This window comes from Salvia hispanica, chromosome 4 (assembly GCF_023119035.1).
Source record: "Salvia hispanica cultivar TCC Black 2014 chromosome 4, UniMelb_Shisp_WGS_1.0, whole genome shotgun sequence".
In the NCBI taxonomy this organism is placed as follows: domain Eukaryota; kingdom Viridiplantae; phylum Streptophyta; class Magnoliopsida; order Lamiales; family Lamiaceae; genus Salvia; species Salvia hispanica.
Genome location: NC_062968.1, coordinates 6,082,486 through 6,090,675, shown reverse-complemented (window position 1 = coordinate 6,090,675; position 8,190 = coordinate 6,082,486). Strand labels below are relative to the sequence as shown.

At 30.3% G+C, this 8,190-nt stretch overlaps 1 long non-coding RNA gene across 3 annotated transcripts; it reads left to right on the top strand.

Moving 5' to 3' along the window:
• Positions 1-1,732: 1,732 nt before the first annotated feature.
• Positions 1,733-3,124, top strand: LOC125223788. 3 transcript variants are annotated; one of them, XR_007176779.1, is made up of 6 exons: positions 1,733-1,837; positions 2,027-2,099; positions 2,565-2,626; positions 2,708-2,823; positions 2,922-2,969; positions 3,042-3,124. It is a non-coding gene; the product is annotated as an uncharacterized LOC125223788 (long non-coding RNA). The 3 variants fall into 3 exon arrangements; XR_007176778.1 differs by having other exon boundaries at positions 2,562-2,626; XR_007176777.1 differs by lacking the exons at positions 1,733-1,837; positions 2,027-2,099 and adding an exon at positions 2,354-2,404 and having other exon boundaries at positions 2,562-2,626.
• Positions 3,125-8,190: the final 5,066 nt, after the last annotated feature.

Sequence of the window (8,190 nt, the reverse complement as noted above, 5' to 3'; positions counted from 1 at the left end):
GGAAAAAAGGACACCATGAATGTGCTGGTTCAAAAAATACTTAATGAAATAATTCAACAATAATAATGTCAGTCTTTTTTTTTCTACATGGTTTTTTTTTTTTCTCCCAAAACTTGCAAGCATCTTCTTGTGATGGATAATCCCGAGCACCTTAAAAACTTGTACATAGTGAAATGTCCCCCCTCTCAACGTAGTAGCAAAAAATTTTGGGTGAAAAAATTTTTTTTTTAATTAACATACATGCCGACTTTTAACACATATATGGTGCTAACTATTATTAAAACCCCCTCCTCCCGCTAAGATGACACATTGTTAGGGCCATTTGGAGTTATTGGGTTGTGTTTAATTAAAAGGTGGGGAAGTTTTAAAAAAGAGATAAAGAAAGATGAATATTTAAAAAGGAGAAAAAGTTTGAGGATTTAATTAAAGAAAATTAAAAAAAGGGAAAAGTATCATCTTAGGGGGCAAACTAAAAAGGAAACGTGGATCTTAAAGGGGGGATAGTTTATAATATTGATATCATATGTTCAAAAAAAACTTTAATACTTATGGTGAATGATCCGAAATTTTTTTAAAAATCAAAATTTTGTGAGATGTTGCTTAAAAATATTGAAATGTACTAATAAAAAATATTGACATGTTTTAAATTAATATTGTTGTAGAATAATTATTAATTATTTTTTTAAATTCGAGCATATGTTAAGTGCTCCTTTTTCAAGACATATAGGGGTGCTGGAACTATTAATTAATAAGATTGATAATATATGTTCAAAATAAATTTTAATAATAATGAATGATCCGAAAATTTTTTATATATTCAAATTTTGTGAGATGTTGCTTAAAAATATTGAAATGTACTAACAAAAATATTGACATGTTTTCAATTAATATTGTTGTAGAATAATTATTAAATATTTTTTATAATTCCGAACATATATTGGGTCTCGGCATTGTCCAAGCATATTGGTGCTCGGCATTTCCAAGCAATTTAATTGTGCTCGGGTATACACAATATATAGTAAAATGCCAATATGATTTCAAAAAGTATTTATGCATTTATTCATAGTTTGGAGCACCATTAATGTGCTCGGCATTTTATTTGTCATTATAATTGTGAAAATATGCAATTACATTTTAAATTTTCACTTATTAATTGAACTCTATGGATAAAAATATTAAATAAATTAATATTATTCATTAATAAGAGCACTAAATATGTGGTTGGAATATGGAGCAAATCTAAATGTGCTCGGCTTTGGATGAAAAAATTAGGTCGGTGTTAATCGAAGGTGTTCGGATACCGAGCATTTTTGTAGTGCTTGGAATATCCCAAGCACTTTTAAAGTGGTTGGAAATCTGCAATAGTATTTTTGATATTTTAACAGTATAACTTATAAGCGACCACTGTAAAAAAAAATATTTATATTCTTATGGTAAATAACGTATTTAAAGTTAAATGAAGTACTCAAAATTTACTCTGCGTTTAAACTCTCCACCGGTCTCTCTCCTTGCTCCGCCGCCGCTCTCCGCATTTCGGTAACGACCTACACAATCCGAACACCGCCGCCGCCGATCTCCAGCGGCGATCGAACACCAATCCTCCACATCTAACAATCGAACACCAAGCCTCCTCATTCTTCCGCCGATCTCTACTATTCTCCACATCTGCACACAATCGAACACCAAGCCTCCTCGTTCCCCGCCGCTCTCTCCTTTTCTCCACCGCCGCATACAATCGAACACCAAGCCTCCTCGTTCCGCCGCTCGCTCTCTCTCGCTTTTTCCACCGCCGCCGCTCTCCACTATTCTCCACCGCCTGTTGCTCTCAAGCTCCAAGGTAAACCTAATTTCCCTTTCAGTATCTGTTTTTGGTCTCAGTATGCATAGAATTGATGAATATTGCAATATTACGCTTGAGTTAGTAAAATTGATTTGGTTAAACTGAGATTGGGGATTCAATTTGATTTATTCTGCACTTTTTGTCTTGATTGGAAAATGTGGAATGCTCTCTCTCTCTTCTATGCAGGAGGTATATACAGTTCGCGATTCAATCACAGTAATAAATTTCGGTGATTGTTGAGTCTAGTCTTCTGAAACAGGTATATCATTATAAGATGCAATATCCGTCCATTTCAGTTTGAAATACAGCTCAGTTTGAAATACAGCTGACATTTGTAGTTTGTTGGGAAAGGATTGGCTTATTTCATGGATAGGGATGAATTTAGCTAGCACACAGCCCCAAACGCAACAAATAGCTCATAATCTGGACTGCATTTTTAGCTCTTTTCATCTTCATTTTGTTACTTTGTTTCAATTTCGAAGATCTTGGCTTATGTTGATTTGGAATACTTGTGGTCTATATTGCAGCTACCGAGCATTGTTCATTGTAAGCTTCCTTTCCACGGTACTTATCTATTCTCTTTATTTATATATTTTTCGACCTTCTGCTATTTTTTGCTTCTGTCTGTATTTGTTTCCTAAGTTGATTTGTGTGGTTTTAGATATTTCAGAATGATGAATTTATTTCTAAATTTTGTTGGTTATTTTGTGTTGCCGTCTAGAAGGATACAACAAGGTTGATGTTGATGCTGCTAATAAGTATGGTGTTGCTGTCGGAAAGTCACCGGTAACTAATTTTTGGATCAACGAAATGTGAAAACTATGCAAGAATAAGTTTGTTGTTGATGAATAAGTTTGTTGTTGACAGAGACTACAGCAGAGTTAGCAGCTTCACTCTCTTTAGCTGCAGCCAGAAGAATTGTAGAAGTTGATGAATTCATGAAGGGTGGCTTGTATGATGGATGGCTTCCTCGTCCTTCGTCTGTACGTCCTTTACTTGAACTCATAAGCAAAGAATTACACAAATCATTGACCCGTTCTTTGTTTCCTTTTTGGCTGCTATGTTGGGAACTTACTAAAAGACAAACTTTGGAGCAGGTCACATTGGATCTGCCTATGCAAGAATGATGGTTGTGCAACCAAATTTTGTTTATTGATTGGATTTATTTCATTGAGTTAACTAACTTTAATTGTGAAATTAGGTTGAAGGGTTCAAGATGAACTTGATCTACTTTGATCTCTACCAGTCCACTCGTCTGGAGAAGTTGTTACTGCCTATGGGTACTTCCTCAAGGCGAATGGAGGCGACGACGTATCATTTGGTGAATAAGGAGAGGATGGTGAAGATGAAGAAGGCAAGTTGCAATGGTGCGGGGGAAAGCGGATACGTGTATGGTTAGCCATTTGAGATGCATAGCAAGGTTTGCTGTTTCGTCCAGGTCCCGGGATCATGCTCTGTATTCAAATTCATATATTTTTTTCATTTCAAATTCAAATGCACTGTAAAAAAATTTCATCAATATAATGTCATTTCCATTTAGTTTACTTTATTTATTTAATTAATACTCCTAATTTAGGAAAATACAATAAAATATATAATTTATTAATAATAAAATAAAAAATATAGAATATAATATTTTTAAAAGCATGAATGCCGAGCACTAAGAGATGTGCTTGGAACTATTCCATTGCCCCAAAGTGCTAAAGTGCTCGGAAATACGAGCACTTGATATGTGCTCAGGCTGTTCCATTGTCCCAAAGTGCTCGGAAAATACCGAGCACTTGATATGTGCTCAGAAATTTTCGAGCACAAGCGGTGCTCGAAATGAGCGAGCACACTAATTGCTCGCATAAAAATTCCGATGAAGCGAAAGCGAGCACACTCTGCTAGGAAAGTGCTCGGTATATCTCGATTTTCCGAGCATTTTGTCTTATATTTCCGAGCACTTGGTGCTCGGGAAAGCCCGTTTTCTTGTAGTGTGTATTGTGTTGGACTAGAAGATATGTAATTGATACAAAAATATAGTAGTATATCTAGGAATAGAGTACCAAAAATATGACGTATCTAACCTCTATATTAAGATGTAGGAGTATAAACCTTTTCAAAAGATGTACTTATTCATTCAAATCCTAATATATTTCAATATGGTATCACGAGCAGGGGTGTGGACTCAAAAAAAAGTTCATCATTGTCTGTAACATACCTTTCCCGACCCATTCCAACCTGCAAAGAACGAAGATGTCAAGTTAGAATTCGAAAGTTCTGAAACAGAAACACCAATCCCAACTCCAACAAATCCACAATTTTTAGAGTCAGATCTCGTCGCCAATGTCGCAGAGCTCTTGAGACAAAGCCTCGACTACATACCCAAAAAAAAACCACCCAAGACTCATCACCTCGAATCATTGGGGAAATCATAGTGAAGACCAAGCTCGATGCAAAAAACTAACCACTCGGGCCAATCTTATGGATAAGGCGATCAGAGGAAGTGCATCTCAAATAGATGCAGATTTCCGATCCCACTCAATCTGACTACATATCAACAGTGGTAGCAACGATACCTTGAACGAGACATGGTTGAAGAAATTTGGTCACACAACCGCTGTTAAAACTGTATTTTTTTTGGTATTTCGTGTTGTGCTTTTTTGGGTTTTTTTTAATAAAATAAAGTTTTCTACCATAGTTTTAATTGATGTATATTTTGCTATTTTAAAAGTAGTAATATTCAAAAAAAAAAAAGTAAAAAACAAATATAAAATTACTAAAGTGAATAGATAGGTTACTATAAAATGCTGACAGGGAAAATTTTTATAAAAAATTGTGGATGCCTTAAAAAAAATAATATGTACTACTAATATTGATGAAAAATTGGCCGTGGCATCTATACTATATTTAAAAAACTCGGTTGTAAAAGTCATGCGCCAATTTGAAATTTCCCATCTGTTAACCAATGGATTAAGCTCTGCATCATTTTTTAAGCATTGAAATGGGGTTCCCCCAAAAAAAAAAGGGGGGTTTTCCCTAAAAGAAAAGAAATTTTAAAACCTTTATAATAAAATTCTCTATAAATCCCGGTTGTCATTGCAAACAATGCTTTTTTTTCGGTTCTTTTTCTCTTTTTCCTCTTTTTTTTTGCTTTTATTTATATCTCTCTAATTCTTCTTATTTTTTTTTAATCCGAATAACGTTGTTTATACTAACCATTTCTTTTTTTTGGGAAACAAAAGGTAAAAATTGTGTTTCCGTTTTTGTTTTAGTATTGTTTTGTTTTATTTTTTTTGTTAGTTCGTTAAGCGTAATTTTTTTTTTTTGAGATTATAAAGGTGAGATTTTTTGTTGTTTCATTGTTTGTGTTTTAGTATTTTTTTCTTTTTCGCTAGTTCATTAAAGCGATGTTTTTTTATTTTGTAGATTATAAAGGTGAGTTTTTTTGTTATTTCATTGTTTGTGTTTTAGTATTGTTTCATTTTTTTTTTTGATTAGTTCATTTTTTGATGATATTTTATTTCGGATTAAAAGGTGAAATCTTTGTTGTTTTATTCTTTGTATTTTAGTATTGTTTCCTCTTCTTTTTTTTTTTTAATTTTATTTTATTATTTTAACAATATCTTCAATTCTTTGGGGTTGGTTTTCCCAATTTTTAGGCGGGTGTTCGCCATTGTCGGTAGGGTTTTTTGGAAGGAATGGGCGAAAACGATTCAATGGAGAGATAGTTTAAAGGGCGAAGGTGGAGATGGTTAAACGGGGGAAAAAGCGTATTTTTGATTTTGGGAAAAGATGGTGAGACAATTGAGTAGGTGGCCAAAGTTTTCTTGTGCATATAGTAAATAGATAATGGAATAGTGAGTATTGGTCTCTTTGTGGAACTAATCAGTTGTACAATTTTTGGAATTTTGAATAATGAGTTAAGTTCAAATAATAATGGAATAACTTTGAGTTTGTCTTTCATATTATTTTGTTTTAGTATTGAATCATGAGTATCGGTCTCTTTGTGAAATTTAAAGCGAGTTGTATAATTTGTGGAATGTTCAATAATGGGGGAAAGTTGAAATAATAATAATGGAATAACATTAATTTGTTAGGGTATTTGTGTTTGTTAATACACCAAACTCAGGGTTTAGTAGTCCAAAAGGGGGTAGGGTGTTGGCACCTCTTTTGGTTGAAGTTATAATCATATAAAATAGTGTTCACTAATTGATCGAATTTAAAAATCCACCCCCTTTAAAGGTTTAGTAATCCATAGGGCAAAGGTTGTAGCACCTAATTAGCAAATGTTGTTTACGGGTTTTATACATTATTTTTTTTATGAAATTTTTTTATGCATAAAATAGTACATTTAACTAATACTCATATTTAAAAAATGTTATGAAAATTTATTTTGATTGTAGTTATTATTTTTATGCATTGATGTTTTCATAGTTTAGAATGTTGAGAGGTATTTGTATGTTTTAAAAAGTTTAATTCACAAAAAACTTTTTTTTTAAGCTTATTTATGTAATCAAATTAGTCATAAAAGTTTTTGTGATTACTAAATTATGTCAAATTTTGTAATTTGTTATGCTGTAGGACTGAAATAATTTTAAGTGACAAAAAAAAATTTTATTTTTTTTTAAAAGATTTAAGGTTTTCATAGATAATCTAAATCAGCGAGGTGGTTCATTAATTGGTTTATTGACATGTTTTTTTAAGTTTTTTTTTAATTTAAAATTTATGATAGAATGTTTATAAGTGTGTATGTATTTATTAGTTTATATTGAAATGGAATAACATTGAAATGTGCAATTATGTTTGTGTTTGTTAATACATGCAAAACTCTATGGTTTTTGTATTGTATGGGGTAAGGGGGTAATCCTTACTTTTTTATAGTTGTAATCATATCATGGTGTTGATTAAGTAATCGTGATGTATCCATACCCAAAAGGGGTTTTGTAATGCATAGGGTTTTTTTTGTAATGCATAGGGTTGCGAGATAGTAGTATTTTTTATAATTTAATACAATACTTTTTTATGATGATTATATTGCTTTGTCAAAAAATTTTCATTAACTAATATATGCAAAATTTATCAATATTTAAATTTTTTTGTTGTTATTAGTTTTTTGCATTGATGTTTTCATAGTTATAATGTGAACGTGTTAGAGTTATTTGTATGTATTAAAAGTTTAATAAAACAAATCTCTAGGGTTTGGTGGTACATGAGGGTCTCTAGGGTTTAACGTGGGGTCTTATAAATGGCATAGTGTTGTCTTATTTTTTCCCAAATTATATCCAAACTCTAAGGGGTTTTGTAATCCACATGGCTAAGGTGTAGTACCTAAACACCAAATGTTGTTTCGAGTTTTTTACATTACTTTTGCTATATAATTTTATGCATAAATTATACATTAACTAAATTTTAAATTAAAATGTTATGAAGACTTATTTTGATTGTACTTATTAGGTTTCGCATCGATATTTTCATAGTTTTAATTTGAATGTGTTAAAGTTATTTGTATGTATTAAAATTTTTTAAAACCGCTAAAAAATCTAGGGTTATTTAAGTTTATTTACTTTAAAAAAATTTAAAATTTAAACAAGAAGTTAGTTGTTTTGCTGTAGAATTATTATCTTGGATTTTATTTTTTCATTGAATATTGAATAAAAACTTTTATTTTTCTTTTATTGTCTTTAAATTCATTTATGTCATTTAAATAATTGACAAATTGGTTTTGAATGTGTTCAATGCATTGTTGAACTTGTATAGATAATCTAAATCCTTTTTTTTGAGGTGGTTTCATTTTTTTGTTGAGTGACATGTTTTTCAAAATTTTTTAATTTAAAAATTTTGATAGAATGTGTAGAAAAGTTTTTTGTTTTTGTATAAATTAGTTTTATTTAATGTTTAATTAACAAAAAACATTTTTTTTACAAATTTTTAAAAAATTTAAATTTTAAAATTTTAATTTTTTTTAAAAAAATTAAAAAAACCCGAGGAAAATTTAAAAAATCTTTTTAAAAAAGTAACAAACCCTTAAACATTCTAATTAAAATTTTAAAATTAAAAATTTTAAAAAAAATGGAAAGGAAAATCCAAAAATTTTGCCAATTAAAACATTAAAAATTCCCAATAATTTTTAAATTTTGCAAAAAATTAAAAAATCAAAAACTAAAAAAAATTCCTAAAACAAAACTAACTTCTTGATTAATTTAATTTTTTTTAAAATAAATAAACTTAAATAACCCTAGAGTTTAGCGTGTTTTAAAATTTTAAAAACATAAAATAACTTTAACCATTCAAATTAAAAACTAAAAATATCGATCAAAAAATAATAAGTACAATCAAAATAAATCTTCATAACATTTTTAAATTTT